This window comes from Diadema antillarum, unplaced genomic scaffold (genome assembly GCF_040938485.1).
Source record: "Diadema antillarum isolate AM-2024a unplaced genomic scaffold, OU_Dant_1.0 seq00002116_RagTag, whole genome shotgun sequence".
Classification (NCBI taxonomy): Eukaryota; Metazoa; Echinodermata; class Echinoidea; order Diadematoida; family Diadematidae; genus Diadema; species Diadema antillarum.
In genome coordinates this window covers 61,103-86,561 of record NW_027272757.1, presented here as the reverse complement: position 1 = coordinate 86,561, position 25,459 = coordinate 61,103, and the positions used below count along the sequence as shown (strand labels likewise).

The following is a 25,459-nucleotide window of genomic DNA, read 5'->3' as shown; positions in this document are numbered from 1 at the left end:
AGCACTGGCTTCTGCTAATGAAGTGTGGAGAGTGTTTGAACAACATTGATTTTGGATATTTTCTTATTCCAGGGTACAAGTACTAGCACTTGGAGATGCATGTCTACTATACATCATGCATTATGTCGGTTTCGACATAAATATTTATCTCACTATAAAAAGAAAAAAGAACAGCATGAAATATCGATGCTCACACTCTCACACACACACAAACACACACACACACACACAGAGACAGTACAATTTGTACATGCACAAGTGTACTGCATGATACATTTCTTAGAAGGACAAGTCCGCCTTCATAGACATGAGGATTGAGCGAATGCAGCAATATTTGTAGAACACATCAGTGAGAGTTCTAGGAAAATTGGACAACCCGTTCAAAAGTTATGAATTTTTAAAGTGTCTGCTCAGTCAGGGCTGGATGAGAAGACTACTACAGCTTGTGATGTCACATGTGTAGGCTGCAATGAGATAAAGAAAACATAAAGAAAATTCAACATATTTTCACTTTTCTTGTATAATAAAAGAATGTTTGACTTGCCTCTTTCAGAAGGCAGGGGGAATAATATTACCCTCAACATATTTTAGTAAAAAGTCAAGGAAATGTCCACTTTTTTTCAAAAAATAAAGATATGTGAAATTCTCTTATATTTTCCTTACATTGTTGTATGCATGTGACATCATACACTGTAGTAGTCTTCTCACAATCCAGCAGTGACTAAGCAGGCACTTTAAAAATTCATAACTTGTGAACGGATTGTCTGATTTCCCCAAAACTTTCACTGATGTTTCTGATGATATTGCTGCATTCACTCAATCCACATAAGGTTAGCAAAAGAACACCACCACACATACACTGTATGTGTGCCTCAATTACAGTGGAATAGAAATTTGTATGTCACACTGGGAAAAGAGGTGTTTCCAATCATTCGATTGAAATTCAATTTTGTATCACCTGCCACTCTTAGAAAATGAAGAGTTTATCGCAAAACGAGCTAACTCCATTCTTGTTAAGTTGAGATATTTGTGATTAAAACTGCTAAAAACAAAGAAAATAATAAGAAAATACAGGATGTTTCTAATCACACCTTCTAGTTTATTCCTTGCTATGTCACAAAGGAGGTCCTGGAAAGATTTAATTTTGCTCTATCTGATTATGGACTTTACATTAAAATGTTTGAAAATGGCTCTTACGTAGCTCATTTTGCAATAATACTCTTCAAATATTGCCATCCCTGTGCAAAATGCTAGTCCATTTCCAACTCGTGGAGTATTTCAATAACAAGGAAATTTGAACATGTGGGCCTACATATCATATCCTTATAAATATTTATACAAGAAATTCAAAAACCTGAAAAAGAAGGTTCTTTGTCAAAACAAAAATGAAATAAAGGCCTTAACAAGTGGAACAAATATCAATCCAAACAATTACTGTAAAAGTGGTTTCTTTCGCTGTGGTTTTATTTTCGCGCTTTTCGCACTTTGAGGTTGAACCGCGAATTTAACATCACACAAAAATGTTTTGAACTCGTCGCTTGTACAACGCTATCATTAACGACCGCGAATTTAAACACACGCGAAAAAGTCCGCACCGATGGAAACCGCGAAAGTTTCTGTACGTGAAAGAAACCACTTTTACAGTACCAGAAATGACACTTGTTTCAAACACAATGACCATGATGACTTTATCACACACTTGTGCCAAAGCAATGCAATTGAAATTGTGTCTTAATACAACACAATGGCTAGACAGCACCGCTACAAGGAATTGTGAAAGTGCAATGCTTTAATACAATGTGCATATATTTTTGTTTTGTTTTGAAACAATTTTTTTTAATGCTTCAAAATCAATTTTAAGCTACACTTGTACATTCAAGCTCCTCAAAGGAGTTGCAATATCTTCTCATAACCACACAACAAGCACGTAAAATTCAGTTATTAGCTCCTATTACTGCTCAGTTTTTTCTATTTTAGCAATTATGAGTACTCTACACTGCATATTGACAAGGTGACCAACAAGAACATTTCCTTACCCCCACGGTCTCCCCCAAGCATTCTGTTCAAAATTTCTTCATTTTTCATTTTTTGTTAACTTTTTTTTTCTATCAGGAGTCTACCTGATTGTGACAAACTTTTGATTGGCACATGCGCCACAAAGACATGAGCTCGTCTTTGCAGGGTGCACCACAATTGGGCCGCACTCTTCTTTTCATCAGCTCCGCTCCAATTTGTCAAAATTGAGAGAGGCAACGAAAACATGGATTACCGCGGCCATTGTCGACAATTACTCACTCTATCACGCTCAGATGACTTTGAACCTGACAATGGCCACATCGTACAAAAGATCCCCAAACTGAAGAGGGTAAGGTATAAAAAAAATATATATAGAAAATTTAACCCTTTTTGGGGGTGTACCAACACACATAAAAATCAACCATTTACGCTTCAACACCTCTGGTAAAGTCAGCACATGCTTTACATCACAGTAGCGTCAATACAACACTACTGTCTGGTTTCAGCGTGCAAGTTGTTTACTTTTGAAGGGGAAAATGCTTCCAAAAAAGGGACAAAATGCTGTCTAGCAGTTATCATAACTTCCAAGTTGCTTCCACCTTGCATTCTTCGTTTGGATGATGAGGACTTCACAAGGTTCCCAGATGTATTGTTTAGACAATTTTTGTTTAGCAGCTTACATAGCCCTCTCCCATCATAAAGAAAGGGCAATCACACACCATGTGTTTTGACAGATCTTCAAAGTTGTACGGTTCCATAACATTTGCTCCTGCGACGATTGCTCCCATGAAAATCTGCACACTATAAAGCCAAACACGAAACCTACCCAAACACATAACCCTAATCCTAATCCTAATCCTCACATCAAACGAAACCTAAAACCCTATTGCAGCCCTAACACTCATCCTGAGTCCTTGGGGAAAACATGACCAGAGAAATTATCACAGCAGCAAATGTTGTATCGCCACATCATACATTATAGAATAATCATTGCCACAGCTCTTGATATCTGTTACTTGATATTTGAATCATATTGGTCTACTAAACCAGGCAGCTATTTGCATATTGAGGTTACTAATATAAATACACATGAATACTAATAAAAATGAGAGTTCATGTGGCAGCTATCCTACAATACAGAACAAGAAACAATTTCAGGATGCATGTTCTGTGGTTATTACTGTACATCATGGAGAGCAATTAAGAGCAGTAACCAATTTCAAAGTTGGTCCATATGAAGTCAGCTCAAGTCATTTAGCTCAGATGATTGAATGGTAGGCCTACAGGCAGGACAATTTCTTATTCATTCCAGCATTGAAAAAACAAAACCAAAAAAGTAGGTTTGATTTTACAGATGATAGGTGACTTGGGTAAGATGAAGATATTACATTACCACTATTTTATATCGCTGCCTCGCCTGCACCATTTTCAGTGCAGCACCCTGTGTGTGATAACATACCCTGCGTAAATGTGAAATTACACCGTATAACTGCCTTATTGTTAAAGGACAAGTTCACCTTCATAAACATAAGGATTGAGAGAATGCAACAATAATAGTAGAACACGTCAGTGAAAGTTTGAGGAAAATTGGACAATCGATGCAAAAGTTATGAATTTTTAAAATTTTTGTGTTGGAACCGCTGGATGAGGAGACTACTACAGCATGTGAGTCATATGCGTACAACAGTATAAAGAAAATGTAAAAGAAAATTCAACATATTTTCACTTTTTTCGCATAATAAAAGAGCACTTGACTTGCTTCTTTCTAAAGGCGGGGGGAATAATATTACCCATAACATTTGTCGGTAACGAGTCAGGGGAATGTGTACTTTTTTCAAAAGATGGAGTTTTGTGAAATTCTCTTTATATTTTCCTTATATTGTTGTACGCATGTGACATCTAAGTTATACATACACTGCAGTAGTCTTCTCATCCAGCGGTTACTGCACAAAAACTTCAAAAATTCATAACTTTTGAACGGATTGTCTGATTTTCCTCAAACTTTCACTGATGTGTTCTACTAATATTGCTACATTCTCTCAATCCTTATGTTTATGAAGGTGAACTTGTCCTTTAAAAATCTGATTTCTGCAGAATTTTGGCTGTTCTGCTTGATCTAAGCTTATTGTCATTGTTGATCAGTAAATCTAATGAATTACGTGTATAATAAATTATAAACTTGTACTGATGTATGTGCTTATTGTATTGTGAGTATGAATTATGTTCGTATAATTGTGAATAAATTGAAAATTGTATTTGCGTATAATATGTACATGAATATTTGTATACAATTGTATGTATGTATGTACATGTATGTATGTATGTAGATATTCCAATGTGTATGCCTATATGCCAACAAAAGGAATTTCCTAAATGGAAAATAAATGAATCTGAATCTGAATCTGAATCTGAATTCATCAAAGTTATTTGAACATGAAATGGCATTGAACTTCACTATATAAAGCATGTTGTCACAGAACTCACAGTACCGGTATGTAAACAGTCTGAATCCATTTCATCGCCAGTAGTAGATTACTAAAAACAGACTGAACCAGAGGTTGACAAAATTCAATTTACTGAAATTGATACTATGTTATATACCTCTCCTCTTTCAACTATCTCGTTACTTTCTCTACATGTCTGTTTTATATCTCTCCCTATCTAACTATTTATCTATCTATCCCTCTCATTCACTCACGCATTAAACCATATTCTCTGTGTGTGGTAGACATGTTCTAAAAGTGTATACATGCTTCAAATAGCATCGTTCAAGTACAACACTATTATTCTGAACCTCGAGTGCACTTGACCTTTGACCCAATGGCCTATACCTACCTCTCACGTTACAGGGAGTAATTAACCACATACAGATTGGGGACACAACGAGCATGCTCTTTTTGTGCTGTGAGAACAGTTTAAGGAGAAAGTATAAAGAATTTTATATTCCTACCTTCAATGCAACCATACACCACGCAACTCACAAAAGTTGCGTGGGTCAACTTTAATAACCTTGTACTACTGGAGCTTAAAGGGATCGTATAGTTTTGGTCGAGACCTAATTTCAGATTTCTATCATTTTTTGGTGAGATACTGAGAAACCTCTTATGAAATATGAAAGAGCATGTAAATCCATGAGGAATTCAACATTTATTTGATGAACAGTGGTTTTGAAATGGCTGAGATATCCAAAAATAGAGCAATTCTAATAAAGTGTGGGACCCACACTTTTTTACGATTGCTTTGTTTTACTTTGTTTTGTTTTGTTTTTGATGTTTTAGTCATTCCAAACCCAATCTTCAGCAAATAAACTTTGAATCCCTCTTTGAATGGTATGCTCTATACTATTTCATAAGTGTTTTCTTGGTATCCCGCAAAAAGTTAAAAGCCCAATTCTCATCTCCACCAATACTGTGCTATCCCTTTAAGTTTAAAAAATAGGTTACTAGCTCCTCCAAGGAGGTTGGTTTCTTGTTTGTTAGCATTGGTTTGTTTGTCTGTTTGCAAAATAACTGAGAAAGTTGAGAACAGATTAAGATGAAACTTACAGGAAACATTGGAAATAACACAAGGAACAGATGAATAAAGTTTGGTAGTGAACTGGGAATTTTTATCAATTTTTGAAGGATTTCTTATGTTTGCCAAAAAAAAAAGTCAATGAACTTAGGAGTTCAAGCTGCACACATATCTGAGGTTTGCATTTCTAAGCACATTAAAGCGAGAGCTCTGCAGCAGGCACTGTGCATCAGGATTCAAGGTAAACACAAGCCTCCTAAATGGGAAATAGGGCGATTTTAAGCATGTGCGTATGGGTGAAAATGCGTGGCTTGGCAGAGGTCTGCGCTCCCTCTCAGTGCTTATTTCTAGTTACTGGTATAGGAAGCCCTTTAATACTTTTTACAAACTATGCCCATGAGTTATGAATTTGGTTATTTTTGTTTTCGCCTGATGAGGGCAGTGAATGTATGCATTAAACATCCTACAGGAACTTCACATGCAGTCAGAAGTTTTCTTGATTCATGATGATTATAAACTGACTGCACTTCATAATAATGCCATCATTCAGCTTTATTCATATGAAAATTACAGTGATATGGATTTTTTTCATTGATTTCTCATTTCACACACATACTGTAAAAGTAAATCAGTGCAGTAAAACAGTCCCTTAAAAACACTTCAAGGCCCTTTATCTTGAAATGAAGAAGCTACATTCAATAGAGTAAACTTCTTATCATTGATATCATAATATTCAGGAATATATGATCATGAGTTATTTATCATTTTAGAAATTTTGTGAATCTCGTCTTTGAATGCCTAATATTGCAATGACTTTTATGCTGGCTTTGTGATGTACATCAAGTATAGTCAAAATCAGACTGCTCTGGGGTGATCCATGGCTAGAGGGAGGGATAATATAAACGACGATTTCACACACAGGATGTTTTCTTTCTCGTATTCACGAACTAAAAAATTTCTGATAAAGGTCATGGGGACGAGAGTACTATGTTTCATGGACAGAGCATTTGCTCATGGGTCTGTGCACATAAAGTGTCAAGAACTGGTTCCCCTCGCAAAGCTGTTTTTATTGTGGCTTAGTGCACATTGTACAGAGTTCTCCTTTGACAAAGGGGGAACATTTCAACCTCATTACTGCTCTACAAACATAATTCATTACTATAGCACTATGGCAGACCGCAGACACCCTCACAAAAGGGCCAGTAGGGTTTACAAGTATGAACCTGGGAAATCTTCTGAAATTTTGGGTTGGTGAAAGGGGGGTGGGGAATGAAGGAGACAAAAGCATGAAACATATCAGGACTGGTTCTCAGTTGTGATTGGGGCATTGAAACACCAATCACAAGTAAGAAACTCCACCAACTCCACCCCCCCCCCCCCTACAAAACAAACAGAGAACAACTTTATTGTAACTAATTTAGCACCCGAAGTGTAGTACGTTGTATATAAGTAGCTGCATATTACCCCATTGAGGACTGGCTGATTTTGCTACAACACGCATTTCCCATAGACACTTGCCCGAGTATACTCGGGACTTGTCCTCAGTGGGTTAAAGTGCACACCACTGGTAGAGATTTCAGATTACTAAATAAAATGCAATACCACACTACATTAAATTCATTAAATAGACTAAAATCAGACACAGAAGCTGTACTCCCACACAGGAATTATCAGTTTTTTATCACAACGTGAAATTTGATTTTATTTGGCACCACTCACACACAGCCCCCAAAAATAGAAATGACTGATAAATGAATACAAGACAAAAGATAGTAAGATAGATGACTAGATCTAGATGGGCAGATAGTCAGACAGCCTACATGCACATGTACATGTACATATTGTACATGTAAGTGTAATTAAAAGAGCCAGATGCCGTAAATAGATAAGTAGATGTAGATATTCTAATGCATCATATATATTATACATAGAACAAAATTAATTTGTTTTTGTTCATACAAAGTCAGTGAAAAATGTCTTATACCACCTTTATTGGAATCAGTTCAGAGTTGGCAGTCCTATAGTTCCAATCATCAATTTCCCTCCTACACATGTACAACTGTATGCTCCTTTCTTTTTTTTTTTCAAATTCTGTATCTTCCTCTAGGGCAATTCAAATGAATGTGAACATCATTTCGGCATAAAAGAGGAAAAAACGAGAACATGGACTGGCACGATTCCATGGTCAAATGCACAAACATTCAAATAACAGATGGTTCATTAGGTTGTAAGATGATGTGTTGGCAAGTTCCCAAAATATTTCAATCACTAAAGGGCTTTTTACACTTGTGTTTCTTAACCCGGACTTTCTCTGACCCAGGACTATCGTTAGTCCCGTACCAATTTTTTCAGCTTTTTACACTCGCCAATTAGTCCCGTACTATCTCTTGTCCGGGGCTAAGGAGAAAACTGACCTTTTTACACTCGTATTTCTTAGCCCCGGACTTTCCAAACCACATGAATATTCATAATTACGCTGTGTACTGTACACGTACACGCACGCACCGGCAGCACTTGATTACCTCGTTTCTGATTGGTCAGTGAGGGTCGGACTTCGTCTCCGTCGCTTAGCCCAGGATTATTTTTTCGTTCTGTTTACACTCACTTGCTTGGCACCGCAATTGCGGTGCTAACCCCTGCTATTTTGCAGGGCCAGATAGTACCGTACTATCGGTGGGGCTAGCCCACTTTGGCAAAAACGAGTGTAAACAGAAAGTGGGCTAAGGATAGTCCCGTACCAACGGTGGGGCTAAGGCCCCCCCTTAGCCCCACCGTTGGTCCGGGGCTAAGCAAAATTTTACAAGTGTAAAAAGCCCTTACGTCTGAAGTAAAGACCATTCAGCTACATAGACCAATGAATCCCTGAACTTCTTGGTTCCTAATGTTCCCCAGGACTGCACAGTACATGTGTGTTTGCTGAAGTTTGGGACTCAATTCATTTTAGTAGTTAATGCTCTGTCTTTGTTTGTAACCTTAGATTATTTACAAGACATTTTATCACTTCGTCATTCAATCAATTTCTCTGAATGTTGGTTCTTTGACAACCATCATGCCTCTTTGACCTGCTATCAACTGAAAACAGGAAAACTAGTAGAGTTTACCATTCAAATCTTTAGAAAAAAGAAATCACCATAATGTGGCTGACATAAATCCTTGATAGAAATAAAATACATGTGAGTAATATTCTGATGACAAGTCCATGATTTACATATATGTATGATACTGTTAGAGAACATTATAAAAACATAAAACAGCAGCAATAATTCTCACCATCACTCCTAAAATAATGATCTAGTCAGCAAAATCCATAGTAGAAATGGTCCTGTTGCTGCTACACATGATTATTATGGTGGCAACAATCATTAAAAAAATAAATAATGGTGGTGACAGACATACAATGTAGAAGAAGAAAAATTATGATGATCATCACAATTTATCATTGCTAACAAAAGTACATTGAGTGTACTGTATGTGATAACATCTGCTAACACAGTTTTCTCCTAAAGCCATTCAAAAACTTCCAAGGCTCAAACATGAAATTATCGAATCAAATCCATCACTTGATTCTTAATGATGACAAGAGACATGCTGTTTGAATGGAAAGAAAGATCTACAGTGTGTTTCCAATTCCTTGATGGAGCAAAATGAAAGCAATGTGATGACCGAGATTCCCTGCAAAAGACTGAACTAACTGATCGCTCCTCTCCCGGCCCGGGGCAAAATCCCTGCCATCGATGCCACCCACAGTTTCTATTCAGTGCGCTTTTTAACACTCCCATTGTGCTCCCTGTCAAACGCCTTTGTTCACTAATCTTGCCCGCTCTTTTTACAACCCATCATGCATCCTTCCAAACAACAACGTACCTTCTGAAGATCTTTTGCTTCACTTCTTTCTCTCTTTTTTCCTTTCTTTTTCTGTCTATTTTTCTTTTACTTTTTCATTTGAGAAAGACTCTCTAGAGTTGGCTTGTTTCTCCTTCCCCAACAGCGAATTAGTCCCAGCACTGGTCAGGGTGACTTGTTTACAAGTTGACCTTTGCGACGAGAAGTCTGTCACCACAGTGTTGCCCTTGACGATTTAACACCTTCTTCGTGGATATGATTGAGCCTGACATAGCAACTACCCGCCATGATGGCCTCTGTTTCATCTCAAGGGGTGGCAAAATGTCGGGGCTAAAGACACAATGTGTGTTTGATCTTAGAGGGAGCTTTGCTCAACCATCACTAGCGACGCAAGAAATCTAAAAACATTTACTTCCCTACAGTACATTGTATCTGACAAAGTGAAGCTAGAATGATAGTAATGACAGCGATGATGATGGTGATAATAACAATAATGGTGGCCAGGCGTTGTGGCGTGTGCCTACAATCCAGCTACTTTGGCGGCAGGGGCAGTGATATGACTCTAGTACAGATGTATTGTAGGTAGCATGTTTACCCTTAGACTCAAGGGTACCGGGTTCGATTCCCTAGTCTCTTTGAGCAATAGCGTTTGTAGAGCCCTTTTTACACTTGTTTTTCTTAACCCCGTACTTTCTCTGACCCAGGACTATCGTTAATCCCATACCAATTTTTCAGCTTTTTACACTCGCCATTAAATCCCATACTAAGCTCTTGTCCTGGGCTAAAGAGAAAAGTGACCTTTTTTACACTCGTATTTCTTAGTCTCGTACTTCCCAAACCACATGAATATTCATGATTACGCTGTGCACTGTACAAGTACACGCACGCATCGGCAGCACTTGATTACCTCATTTCTGATTGGTCAGTGAGGGTCTGACTTCGTCTCCGTTGCTTAGCCCCGGATTATTTCTTTGTTCTGTTTACACTTACTTGCTTGGCACCACAACTGTGGGGTTAGCACCGCAATTGCGGTGGTAACCCTGCTCTTTTGCAGGGCCAGATAGTACAGGATTATCGGTGGGGCTAGCCCACTTTGGCAAAAACAAGTGTAAACAGAAAGTGGGCTAAGGAAAGTCCGGTACCAATGGTGGGTCTAAGGACCCCCCCCCCCCCCCCTTAGCCCCACCGTTGGTACGGGACTAAGCAAAAATTTGCAAGTGTAAAAAACCCTAAAGTGTTTTGTTCCCTCTAGAAAGAGGCAAAACACTATGTCTCTTGGATAGGACATTAAGTGGAGGTCCCATGTGTGAGTATAGCCACGACTCACGCATGTGAAAGATCCCATGTACAAATTGTACTCCACTCATTCATCGTAATGAGCAAGGTGCCAACACGGTGAAGTAGCCCCCCTACCCACCCACACAAGAAAATGGGCAAATGATGCCAACCCCTTGTGGTTCAGAAAATCAGCTTACAGTTACACTTTGTAGGTGACTAATAGTTAGTGAGTAGGCCTACAGTAAACCGGCATCAACCAGGAACATTACGCCATGTGATTGAATGAATGAACAGTAAAGATAAGGGCATCGATAATAATATCACCACTTCTAGCAGGAATGATAATAAGAATAATGATGATAATAAAATCATTTTGAAGTACGGTCTCTGTCATAAAGTACAAAATAATACCTTTAAAATGATATATTGGTGACTACAAGGTGCATTTTTGAAGTTATGGTCAAAAGAAACAAAATTTTTCTTATCATTCTCTTTATTTTTCTTGACCTTTAATCACAAATATCTCCATTTGGCAAATATGGACTTATCGGTTTTTGCAAACAAACTCTTCATGTCTTCATAAGAGGTTTACTGAAGCTCATGCTCTCCAGTAAAGTGTGATCTACTGGTACATTTCCACTGTATGTACATAATTATGTAGATTTCATTATGCATTGTAACTTTACACAATTAAGGGGAAACATTTTTTCATCATGCATCAGAAAACATGTGACTTATCTACTATGCACAAAAGGCCCTAATATGAAGGTTTTGATATGGAAATTTAAAAAAGACACTTTATGAGCAATGACAATATTGTTTGAAAAGTAACTGGAAATGTTGCTATGGTGACTGCATGCCTCTGCCTTACCACATGGTCCTCCCAATACAATGTAGGTCTAAAGTACGTTTTGACAATGCAAGATACCAGTTTCACATAATTGACAAAAAAAGAATTGAAATGACATGTTCATGACAAATGTGTGGAGTGTTTACTTTCTTGAACTACATGTACTGTAGGTTTTATTTGGATGGATGGCTAATACTGTTTAAGAGAACAAGCATTTGGAATTTGAGCATTTTTACTTGACTTATTGACACTTGCCCTTTGACCCATGGTCCACAATTCTTCAAATAATAACTGTGCATAAAAGATGACTTGAATCAAAATAAGAAAACAAATTTTAGGGCTATTTTCATATCTCACTTTGTCTTTTCTCAAAATATATTTCTGTAAAGTATATACTTGTGATACCAACTGCAAAAACTACACAGGTCATACATGCAGAGAAGTTCTATGGTACTTAAATGTAAATCTGTTCAACATGACTTACTTGTGATTTTTCACAAGCAAGTCCAGTCAAACAGATGTAATTATGTACATACTACTTGGATGAATTAGAATCTGCATCGATATTCCAATGTTCCTAATTCACAGCAACCTTACATCTGATTGCTTTATCAAACTGCCACTGAAGTCAGGTGGTTCTGAGACTGGATTTGCAGCAATCTCGCTTTGAGCAGAGAATGTCTCTCATTTCAATTTTGCCTCAATCTGAGTATTTTCTAAGGATTCTTCCCATATTATTTCTCACTCCTAGTTCTCAATCTTGTGCAAGATGGAGGGAGTCACATCGCTCTTCAAGGAAAAATCCCATACAATGCATTTGATAATCTTTCACATTGAGAAAGAGAGTAAGATTTGTAAAAAGACTTCATAATCAGTGCACCCAGGGTGGCCACTACAACTTCTCTGAACTGCCATTTCAAAGAGTCATCTATTTTGTGAACACACTGGTTGCCATTGGCAACAAAGTTAAACCTCACATTCGGACACATTACAAATGATAAAATGATATCATTTGGATGACTGCTGCATGTCTGAAATTGTGTGATACCTTGCAGATTTTCAGTGATCTGCTATTTTCAAGTGACGGAGCTTTCACTTGAGGCAACTTTCTCCTTGAGTTAAAGTCTATTCAATGTGCTCCCGAGGGAAGATGATTCTTATTGTGTATCGAATTGTATCAAGGGCTAGATTGACGGAAGTATTAAGGCACTTGATGCGATCAGATCATGGGCCAGACACAGCATGACAACACAGAACAAAAAAACAATAAAAAAAGGAGCCTCTTCCTGCACCCAATAGTGAGATGAACAATCCAGAATTAGTTGAAAGAAAGCTGTGAATACTGAGGACACACCTCCAAACCCATTGATACTCATTGTTTCAGTTTTAAGTTCCTCACACCTCGGAAAGACAACCGCAACATCTCCTTTTCCATCGCTAAGAGGGATATTGCGGATTTGGGCATAAGCTCATTAAATCTGTAATCCACAATTCTAAAGTGCCTCCTGTCTTCCTCTGCAGAATTGTACCAAAGCCAAAAAAGAAGTTTTAAAAATGCAACATTGGGAGGGAGGAACAAACATGAAAAAATACCATTAGACTGGGTGTACACTGTATAAGGATAGAATGAGATACATACAGTGTAGTAAAAAGAAAAAAATCAACATTGCCAATGGGTTGAAGATTCAACAGCCTACTGGCCGATAATGTGTGCCACATTGTGGAGATAATCCCCACTTCATGTCCGAAATGGACAATGTGGCTGCATCTCTGCCACAGACATACATTGTACCCTTTGCTCTTTGGCCCGAAGGAAAAAAAAAAAGAATATGAAAAGGGAAATTTAAAGCTTCACAGCTGGGAAACCTGTTTATGAAGGAGCTTAGTAGGTTTTAAAATCTGCCCCAGTCTGTTTTCCACTCCGGATAGATGTGTTCTTCATAACAAAATAATCCCTGAGAACATGAAGCGGGGATCAAGAAAGTGTGTCTTGCAGTAAGTATGTTCTCTTGAAAGGTTGACACCTGAATAGGATTGTTGAAAAGCTCTGCATCATTTAATTCTTTCTTCTTCTTCATCACCATTATCTTCTTCTTCTTTATATATCATCTCTTCTTCTTTCTTTCTTTCTTCTTTTTTTTTTGGGGGGGGGGGTGAGAGGGGGAGGAGTTGGGCTAATTACGACAAAGCCCAGGAACTCCAGAACTGATCCTTTTACAACAAATCCATTGACAAAAGTAACAGAAGGAGGCATGGAACAAATGCACTAGATGTAAAGACTCAAATAAACGTACTGGAAGCCTTCACCATTACAGAATGTTCGATCTCAGAATGCAGTAATCTGATGGGATTGGAGTGTTAAATGTTCCAAACGCCAAAACCTTAGCTTCAACAACTCAGACACCCATATCAATGACATACTGTATAAGAGGCGCTGATTTTGTATTCTCAGCACAGTCAAAACCTTGGAGAGGTTGTGAATAAAGAGGAACCACTCACAATAAAAGCAAATTCATTAAAAAAAAGGAATGCCTCTAGTTGCAGCAAAACACAGTCAAATTTATAAAAACTTACAAGCCTATATTTTCATAGTTACCACTAAGGCTCAGTAGCATGAAATGTGTGAGACTGTTGCAGAGCACAGTCATGTTGTGAACTGCTAGATACCATATGTAGAACTTCTGATAAATAAAAAAGATCATAGCTTCAAATCTCATTTAGATTTCATCTACTACCTTTGTAGTTCTTCTCGAAGAAAGTTCAAAGATATTAAGTCATGGGGGGGGGGGGACAAATACTGAATACATCAGAAATCTAGGGCTGTTGGCACATACGGGAAATTCAGCAGAAGATTCATTTTTCCTGTATAAAATGGGCCTCATGACTTTATTTGAATCTGAAAAATGCAAAGAGCCAAGATTGTAGGATTTAGTAATCTACTGCTCAAATGAGTTTTAAAGTAGATGCTGCCTTTCAATCAAGTGGCAATGATTGCATATGAAGGACAACTTGTGGACTTTGAGGTTTGAGTTTGAATTTGAAAGAAAGATAGATGTACAAAAGAACTGGTTGTACAATATCCAAGAATATCCATATATTGCGGATAAGCCAGTTAATCATCCCCGGATTATTCCTGATTAGATTACAGTGAAAAAAACCTTGATTCAGCAGAAAGTTTATCACCTCAAATTTTGTGTTGTTATTCCAAATGTGTAAAAAACATGCCAAGATATTTTGATGCAAGAGGTTTCTTTGAGTATCCACATTGTGACCCACAAAATTTGTACAAATTGCATATATTGTTAATGAAAAAGAAATGACACTCAAACAAAACATATGGTATGGTTTTCATTAACCTCACATCTGTGTTACAATGTTTTGAAGTTTGAAAAATTAGGTGTATCATCATGCACTTTATTAACATTTACATACTGGTAAATTGGACGTTCAAGCTTTAACCAAACTGCAGGTGTAAATGAAAATTTAACTATAAGCATGTATTTGCATATAATACACATGTTTTCATGCATCTAATGTGCATTGATGCACATTATAATATTATGTAACATGGTTGAAATGTTACACTGGAAGCTTCTGTATGTTTACAGGACACTAGTCCCAATATTCATTCAGGCAGGTACAGTAGGTTTGTTGATGATTTTGTTTGTAATTTTCTGCCTATCTACTTGGAAAGGGGGTGAAACATGTTCCACCCACCCACACAAATTGACCTTTTCATGACCTACTATACATAGTTTAATAAAACCCAAACTTATATCCTATCCCTTTTTATAATAACCTACCCCTATGCCTCAGGAATACTGACATTTATTAAGTTTTCCAGTCAGCAATTATTGTGTATACCAGAGATGCCAAGTCCAGAGTGCAGCTAGGCATGAGATTCTGTGGGGGAAAATCAGTGCCGCCAGAGGGAGAGGTGAGCTAAAAAGAACATTAGAGTTTTTAAGCTGTACAAGTGTAAATCATGCAATCTGGTTCATATAATTTGAAATACGTTATTTTGGCTTTTAAAAAGAAATATTGTCTCAAATTGCAACTCTTTTTTTGTGGGTGGAAATGCACTTTGGGGCTTTGTTTTTGTTTTTGTTGCTGTTTTGTTTGCTTGTTTGTTTGTTTGTTTGTTTGTTTGGATGTTTGTTTTTCAATGAGGCATCAGAAAAGTTTGTCAGGCAAATGAATATCATTTTGAAACACCCCTGCAGCATGAGTCTCATGCCTATGAATACATGCAACTTTTGGCAGGTCTCTGCCTTCATATACATGTAATATATGTGTGTATAGGTATTAAATATGTACACTTGTACATTTGTAGGCCTTTATATGTATACAATGTACTTATGTGCATGTACATGTATGTATCATGCATACATAATTATATAAACACAATCAATATATTTGCTCTCTGATGGTACATAGGCCTACATAGCTAGCTCTCCATCACTCTTCTTGTTAATGAAATGCAGGCCTGGTTTAATTCCTCTGTTTTGAAATACTTAAAGTGTGTACTAGTCTTGTCCAAGGTATTGATAATCAATAATATTCATTCACTTATAAAGTTGTATTGATCTTTGAAAATGAAATAAAAGTTCTGTATTCAATAGATGGACAGCAATGGCAGATAAACAATCAGAGAAATGAATAAAAACATATATGAAAGAGCATCAACATGTACTCTGTTAATTTGGTATAAATGTGATATTTCCATCACCTGCACTTTCATACATCAACAAAGGGTCAAGACAATGACAATGACTACCTAAACAGATATCAGATGTCATTTCATTAAGATTGCTATATTAAATAGGTACATTTGTAGGCCTACTCTCTTAGAAAAAATCGAGTGAAAATTTTCACTCTAAAAAGAGTGAATACAAAAAAGAGTGAATTTCGAGTGAAATTGGAGTGAATTTTGAGTGAAAATGCTCATTTTCACTCATTTTGGAGTGACGTCAGGGATCACTCGAAGATTTTGGAGTGATCCCTGACGTCACTCCAAAATGAGTGAAAATGAGCATTTTCACTCAAAATTCACTCCAATTTCACTCGAAATTCACTCTTTTTTGTATTCACTCTTTTTAGAGTGAAAATTTTCACTCGATTTTTTTTAGAGAGTATGTGAACTTCTATAACTACATTAAATGACATACAGCACTCAAGATAGTTGATCATGTAAATTGTTGACATGAGCTCTACTAGCCTCTAACATGAATCAGCTGTCACCCACCTACAGAAATACTCTTCTTTTGAACAAAATTGAAATTAATGAAAGAAGAAGACGGTCGTTATAAATCGTCTTTGTGGAAACCCACCTCTCTTTCAATGCGTGGGTCCAAGCCACTACAGCAACATCGTCTTCTAGTAGTAAGTGTGTACCGAAGTCCTTGCTTAGCTCCAGTCCATAACAATGCACGGCGAATTTAGGGGCAGCAGTTATACATCAAACCCAAGGGCAACAGATAATGTTGGTGATCTAACACTGGTAGGCGTAAGATGACGATGTACCAAAGTACATGTCTGCTACTAACACGAAGGGCAGTACATGCTATAACCAAATATCGCTCACCTTTTATATTTGTCGATATTTAAGTCCACCAAGCATCAAACACTGATGAAGAAACATATCGAATGGGCATCAACGCTCCGAAAAGTGACCACGCATACACATACCACTGCATGACCTATACCATTCACCCGCTTCAGCTACCCAATCTCCAGCAACAAGGGTAGGGTGCTGCTCCGTTGTGAACGAGCGGACAGCACTGGCCTAGCTGTCGCACACAAAAACTATTGGGAAGTTTTCCCGTAACTCCACTTCTACCAAACCCCAATCTCAGCAACGCACTCCGGTTTTCGTTGCGCTGGTAGAGAGTGTGTGCTGCGATGCGGCTGGTGGCTCAAAAAATCCATACATGTATCCCACCATGCACCGCACGGTTTCTCCGTCGACTTCTAGCGGTCAAACTTTTCTCCGTTCCCTTTTCTTGTAGAATTTTGTGAAGGCAGTGTATTAAATATTTTCATTGTAACATCGATTGTATGGATGCTTATTGGTGAAGTATGAACATGAATTTCTCCAACTTTATTTAGCAGGACTAGGTTGGTATCACTCTGTTCTTCTGATGACGTGCGTGGAAAGAGTGAAAAGATCGTTGGCAGAAATGGGTACAAGATGGTTGATTGGTGACGCTTGGTAGGGGTGCTTGCTTGATGCAGGCCAAGTGGCGGCGGTGGTATAGCGTTGTTGTTGTTGGTGGTGGTGGTGGTAGCGGTAACTGTTGTTAGAGGTTGTTGTAGTAGAGATGTTGCAGCTGTGAGGCTGGTGATAAACCATGGCGATATTGGGTGACAGCGATGATGTGATCATAATGAAGTGCACGCAGTGACGGCAGTGACTAATGCTTTGAAAAGGAACCTAAGTGGCGATGATAATGATAATGATATTGGTGATGATGATGATGATGATGACGACGATGATAATGATAATGATAATGATAATGATAATGATTAAAATTCAAGGTCATAAGACATTCTATTTGTAAACATACACACAATAGATCAATGATATAGGACTACATCAATCGTAATAAACATATAAAAATGGAAGAATTTCACTGTGGCAGTGAAGATAATGACGATATGAAAGGTGTTATCACGATCCTTGCACAAAGTGACAGTATACGAAGAGAGCTGTTTTATGTAGTTGTCTATAATTATGAATTTTGCTATGTACATGCATGTATACGTATAAACAAATGATTTTGGTGAATATAAGCATATTGTTGATATAGAAAGATATGAAAGAAAGTAAACACAGTTTCAATTAGATCCTAACAAAGGCAGCAGTGCATCTACGGGAAAAAAAAACGTCGGATGATCGAGACAGAGGAGCAAAAACAAGCAGCATATGGCATCAAATATTTCAAATTCTTTCATGTTTGTGTGCTTTGGGTGATCATTAATTTGAAAATATATTGGTATTGTGATATATCATTGACTGATATATGTTCGGGTGATACATTTCGAGACAGAAGTGTTATAAGGTTGATATAGGAGGCAGACAAACAAACGTTAGACAGGAATTCCACACACAAAGTTGTACACACGTGTTGTGCGTAGCATAATCGCCGATGAAATCTTATATTTTATGTTGACTCTCGCGATCAGTTTTCGCATGAAACGACTTTGCTTGCCACATGTTTTGGAGGAGTGTCAATAAACTTTACGTCTTTGCAGAATGATGAAAAGATAAAGATATTTTGATAAACTTGCCACAAAATACAGTTCAAACGTAGTCAGTAATGCCATTCAAACACATAATCATTGGTGTATGACAATAACGTGAATATACTATGAGGGGTTGTTTTATTACCTTTGTGCCCACTTTCTACTCACAAATTCGTAAATTGATCCCAAATCAATGATGTTTTCACAATTAAAGGAAACCAAAGCCCAGATATAAATGTGGAATGAATGAAAGCCGCAATATTAGTATAGAACACATTCATGAAAGTTTGAGGAAAATCGGACAATCGAATCAAGCGTAATGATTTTTTTTTTCACATTTCGGTGCCATCATCACTGATGGATAAGGAGTCTACTACACACTTTATGACGTCATGATATGCACAACAATATAAAGAAATAATTGATAAAATTCAACATACTGGTATTTTCACATTTCTAGCTTCATGAGAGAGCACTAGACTTAACTCTTTCGGAAAGCAGGGGGAATAATATTAGTCTTAACATTTTCAATGTGAACCTTTTACGAAAAATACGTGTTTTTTTGTGGAACTCACGTTATATTTTGCTTATATTGTTGTCCATAAAATTATACAATGACGTCACGAGGTGCAATAGTCTCCTTTTCAAGCCCAATGGCGGCATCAAAACGTTGGAAATTCATAGCTTTTGAACGGATTGTGTGATTTTCCTCAAACTTTCACTGACGTGTTCTACTCTATTGCTACTTTCTCTCAATTCACATTCAGATACTTGGGTTTTGGTTTTCTTTAAAATATAATTCTGGACCAGTAATAACTTGATTCTAACCAAAAGAAAAGACAAATAATTCACAAGCACAACAATGAAAATTTACAGAAAACGGAATAAAAAAAAAGAAGTTATGATATTAAGATTTACAAAACATTTCTCGACCAGTTAATATGAATATGCAAATAAGGGAGATGATGTCATCACCTCGCAATTTCCCATTGTGTCAAAAAATTGATATGAATTCTTCGGCTGAACGGTATATAAAAGAATGAAAATGCTGTTACATAACTTGACTAAATAGGCCTAACTCTATTGAGATTCGAGACTGGATCATGAATTGAGTTTGAACTAAAACCTGGAAATTCAACATCATAAAGATTATTATCTGTACAAGAGTTATGGCAGGTTGTGAGGGGATGACATCATCAACTCACATAATTTTGCTTTTTGCATGAAAGTTAGCTAAACTTCACATTTTCATAACTTCAATGTATCTTTTATATCAGTTTTGGTCAAATTCTCATTATTGTGTATACTTGTTACATTCTGCTCTCTTTTTTTTTTTCACGTATAACTTTTCACTGGGCCAGAATTTTATATTTTGAGTGTGTCATGCATCAACTTTACGGGGAACTAATACCATCGCGGAGGTAAATAACGGGTGTAAGTCAGGCCGGGGTCGTTAGGGAATATTATGAAGCAGACGCCTCTATGGTGTGACAGGAGTGTGATTGCACGAAATCATGATTGTAGGACGGTTTCCATTTTCAATTTTGGGGAAAAAATAAGCGCAAATATACTTCGAAAATTGTGTCGGATTGTTTGAAGAAATAGATTGTTTGAAACAAACCATAAACACAGGCAAAGAAAAAAAACTGTCGGAAAGAAGCCAAATTTGGCGACTCACTCACGCAATATTCGCATAATGTATCACATTATTGTTCTTCTGGTCCAGCTAAAATATATTGGTATAGGAGGAGGTGCGCATTCAGCACCCCTGTGCAATTTATAAAACTTTGATTTCTGGCAGCATCGTGTATAGTAATATGGATGGACCAGATTTCAAGATAAGATGTATCCCATTAAGGACATAGGGCCTACACAAGCCCAAATAAGTTCACTGTGTATAGATCCATGTTCATATTCAAAAACGTTTTTACATCAATTCGTTTTACTGCATAATATCAGTTTCTATATAATATTATGTGTTTATCTATTAATATGTGCTGAGATTTCTATTTTTACGTGACAACGAAATCATAATTTTGAACGTGTCGGACTCGGTTTAGACGATGTAGGCCTATAGTTTTATTAATGATAAGAAATTGATATGGAATACATTGACTACGAGTTTTAGCCGTTATATAGCACGTGATATCGGGTATTTTCAATGTTTCATTTTGTTTTGTTTGCTTTGCTTTGCTTTGCTTTGCTTTGCTTTGCTTTGCTTTGCTTGGCTTTGCTTTGCTTTACTTTGCTTTGCTTTGCTTTGCTTTGCTTTGCCTTGCTTTGCCTTTTTTAAATGCACAGTTATCTCTCACTTTGTCCGTTTCCTTGCTGGCGTGTGGTTACATAGTGAATGTGCCCTGATGATGATAAACTTGCACTAAAATGTGGGGCGATGTGTGTCTGCAAATGGACGGTCAGAATGTTTTCATTCTCTGTTTTGAAACTTCGGGCTGATGGAGACAGGCCTCAACAACTTGCTAAACCAAAATCGGACTACCAGTACCCGGTGATCCCCAGATTTATCGACTCGGCGTACAGCTACGGACGTTTATATTGACTACGAATTGACGATATAATTTACCTGTGTTTATCTCACAATGGGTGTATCTGTGCGGTAAAATATTTATTGTGATAAGGTCTATAGGGATTTGTATTCAATTTCACAGGGATACCGATTACATTTTGTACTATTTTGGTATAAAAAATCTTGTTTGAATTCAAAATGAGAGTTTTAGAAGGCAGTGTTCCAGTCCGTAAATTTCACAGTATACTGGGTATTCTACCGATTTGGAATTGGTATACGCCTATTTACTGAACATTCCAGTCCTTCATGATCGTTGACACACATTATTTTCTTCAACGTAAATATTCAAGGACTTCTGTCTTTACACTTTTAGGCCAATATCATGCAAATGCAGTTTGACACCATGTGTCTGTTGGTGTAAAAGAAAAGAGCACAATCAGACAAAGCACAAGAAAAGTGCAATTATCAAAATCGGACATGAAAATGAAAAGTACACTGTAAAAACATCGGTATTAGATTTAACACCATGGGTGTTGAATTCAACACCGATCAAGTGTTGATAGAGGACCACACCCACAGGTGTAGAAAATGTATTGTGATGGTGTTGAAAAGTTCACCTGGCACTTCGTGGTGTTAATTTGACACAGTAGCTGGTGATATTTTTGACACCTGTAGTGTGCTGGTGTTAGTTCAATGCTGACACCGCATGGTGTTGATTTGGTATTGCTGGTGTTAATGTCAATGGTATAACACCCGTCCAGCTTCAATAGGAGACCACACCAACTGGTGTTACTGTGGTGTAAATGTGTTTACACATTTTTTTCAAAAATCAAGTACTTTATCGGAAAATTCTTGATCGTCTTGTTAAAGTTGAAAATCAACAAGAAGTGCAGTTACCAAGAAACTCTTCAAAAAACAATTTTATATTTTGAAATGACACCTGGAGGAACTGGTGTCAATCTAACACCAGAAATGAGCACCGAATATTTAACACCAGCTCGGTGTTTCATATTTACTTGTTGCAGTGTAAGACCTATTTTACCACAATGGCATTCGTCGGATCCACATCCGTACTCAAATAGACAGAATGAATCGCAGAGTCAACACATTAAGCATTTTCTGTTGAACTGTGAACAAATCTTTGATATTTTTTGTTTGAAATAAACTCAACAAGAATGCGATATATCAGTCTACGTCGTTCTGTAATAGCCACTATAATAATAGCTACGATAGGAAGAGGTTACAGTATACAGAATGTTGCGAAATTCTCGACCCAATTAATTTTGTAAGCATTACCACTTTGCTGGTGTGTATACAAAACAACAGTGAGATTCACGATACGTTGATCACCAACTCCTTTTTTTTTCACACCTTACGTCTGCTTTTAATGATATTATACCGTATTCATCTAATTTGATTTTACAACATAAGTCGCATTTAACACTGTGTAGAAACCTTATTGTTTATTTACAAAATAAGAGATTAGCACAAATTATCATAATAGGAAAGACAATGGCAACATGAAAGAAGAGGTAATCCGAAAGCAGAATATTTGATAGTTTACATGAACACTAAACGTTAAGTTACTTTGTTACGATACCTCCCTTTGTTTTCTCCAGAGGTGGTTTGTACGCAAATATCTTCTTCTTCTTTTTTAAAGATAAATGTGCATTAATTATAATGATTACTCGCCGCATATTTCTATCAATTTTATGCATTTATTTACTTATCCCATATATTTATTAGTGATAATGTTTGTCCACCTATCTTTTCATTCTCACATAGAGCCAATTTCGTTTTACGGGCATGGTACAGAAACTTATATACGAACTCGAGGTTTTTCGTTAACTTTATAAATGCTATTCAGATTAATGATGGCCACCTATTTTGTTGTTTATTGTCCTTATTTTGGTCGCTTTTGTTTTAGTCATTCTCGTTTAATTTGATATGAAATACTGTGAAGAAAAGGCAAAGGAAAATCCGTCCGTTGTAAAAGCTTATACAATTATGGTTGGTACTCTCTAAAAAAAATCGAGTGAAAATTTTCACTCTAAAAAGAGTGAATACAAAAAAGAGTGAATTTCGAGTGAAATTGGAGTGAATTTTGAGTGAAAATGCTCATTTTCACTCATTTTGGAGTGACGTCAGGGATCACTCGAAGATTTTGGAGTGATCCCTGAGGTCACTCCAAAACGAGTGAAAATGAGCATTTTCACTCAAAATTCACTCCAATTTCACTCGAAATTCACTCTTTTTTGTATTCACTCTTTTTAGAGTGAAAATTTTCACTCGATTTTTTTAGAGAGTATGCAGTGCGCAGTATTGGGTGGTCTAACTGCCAGGTCACGGGGATTGCTGCAACATTTCGATCCATTGCCGGTAGATGGCGCACTTATAGCATTGGTCTCAGTGCCATATAAAGATTGATATACGGCACTGATTCGTCGCGGAGCCTTCTTGTTGTAGAAGGCTCTGATTCGTCTGAAAAACTCGAATAAATGCATGGCATAATGCAAGGCATGCATATTTTTCTTTACGGCCACTTTTCGCAAAAATGGTAGATAACAATCCAAATCTGCAGAAAACAAGTTCACCTTCAGTTTTATTTTGTTTTTGTTTTTCTGTCAAACTCTTTTGATGTTGACAAGGTGGAAAAAGAATCAGACCCTATCCAATACAGGCTAACGCATTCTTCAGCCACGAGTTGAGTCAGATCCTGAAGAACGTTGTAGAAATAACAAGAAACCACTTGGACAACTTTTATATTTTCCTTATACTGTCAAAGATGTAATATCCACACAACCTTGTTCTTGACATTCTACGAGACAGAGGATGTCATAATTTTCATAAGAAGGCGGATTTTCTTTCTGTCGCTCTATTCATTACGCTAATGTAGTTTATGAAATCGCGTTACCAACACGGCTATTTCGAACAACGCATTGGTTAGGGCATTCGATGTACCCCCATTATGATTATTTTCGTTTCATTTTTATCAAAGTTTCGCGATTTATTATCATCTGAACTCTAGCTTTTATATCAACCGTATAAGATTAGATTTTCTGTTCTTAGGCCCCCATCTCACCAGGAAGGCGGCCATGGCGACCTGGCGATCTGTGACGATTTAACAAATCGTGGCGCGATCGCCGTCCGTCTCCATTTTTGGCCTCCGAGGCGATTACAATACGGTTTCTCCACGCTCAACCTGCGCTATATAGGCGATAGCGCCACGATGACAATATACGACTCTGCCACGTTGTTGCCGCATTTCCAGGCCGACGAGACGCGCTTCTTCTGAGATCAAACCGACTGTATTCGTACGCTTATCAAGACCGCGCTACAACAGTGATACGATCGGAGCGACAGTAATACGTTTACGCCGGGCTCATGGTACGATCTGAAGCGATCGGGGTATAAAATGGGTTTCATGATTGGATTTCTTCAGGCAGATGTCACTGTCAAACCAACATGGATATGACTTGTATAATATGGTTTTACCCTTACATCGTAGCACTGTAGAACACACCAGTTAGAACCTGATGAGAAATCGCACTATTAGTTAAGTCATCTATTCAATTAAAAGGGTAAAAATGTGTATATAATATTAAGGAGCCGGCTTACAATAAAGCAAACTACAAATCGTATCCTACAATGAGACGATTATAATAATTATGAAGATATAAAGAGCTTATTTGCAAAAACTGATAAGTCCATAATTTTGTCAAATGGAGATATTTGCGATTAAAGGGATAGTACAGTATTGGTGGAGATGAGAATTGTGCTTTTAACTTTTTGTGAGATACCAAGAAAACACTTATGATGTAGTACAGAGCATACCATTTTAAGAGGAATTGAAAGTTTATTTGATGAAAATCGGGTTTGGAATGACTGAAACATCCAAAAACAAAGTAAAACAAAGCTATCGTAATAAAGTGTGGGTCCCACACTTTATGAGAATTGCTCTTTTTTGGATATCTCCGCCATTTCAAAACCAATTTTCATCTAATAAACGTTGAATTGATTATAGAATTACATGCTCTTTCATCATAAGAGGTTTCTCATTACCTCACACAAAAAAAAAATGTTAGAAACCTGAAATTAGGTCTCAACCAGAACTGTATATTCCCTTTAAAGGTCAAGAAAAATAGAGAGAATAATAAGAAACTTTTTGCTTATTTTGATCATAACTTCAA

The 25,459-nt window shown here is 37.1% G+C and overlaps 1 long non-coding RNA gene across 1 annotated transcript in view; it reads right to left on the bottom strand.

Annotated features, from left to right (window-relative positions):
* Positions 1 to 16,964, bottom strand: part of LOC139713983 (uncharacterized) — an 81,886-nt gene extending 64,922 nt beyond the window's left edge. The window contains exon 1 of the long non-coding RNA XR_011709666.1: positions 16,831 to 16,964. This is a non-coding gene — a long non-coding RNA (uncharacterized lncRNA). The remainder of the gene's footprint in view (positions 1 to 16,830) is intronic.
* Positions 16,965 to 25,459: the final 8,495 nt, after the last annotated feature.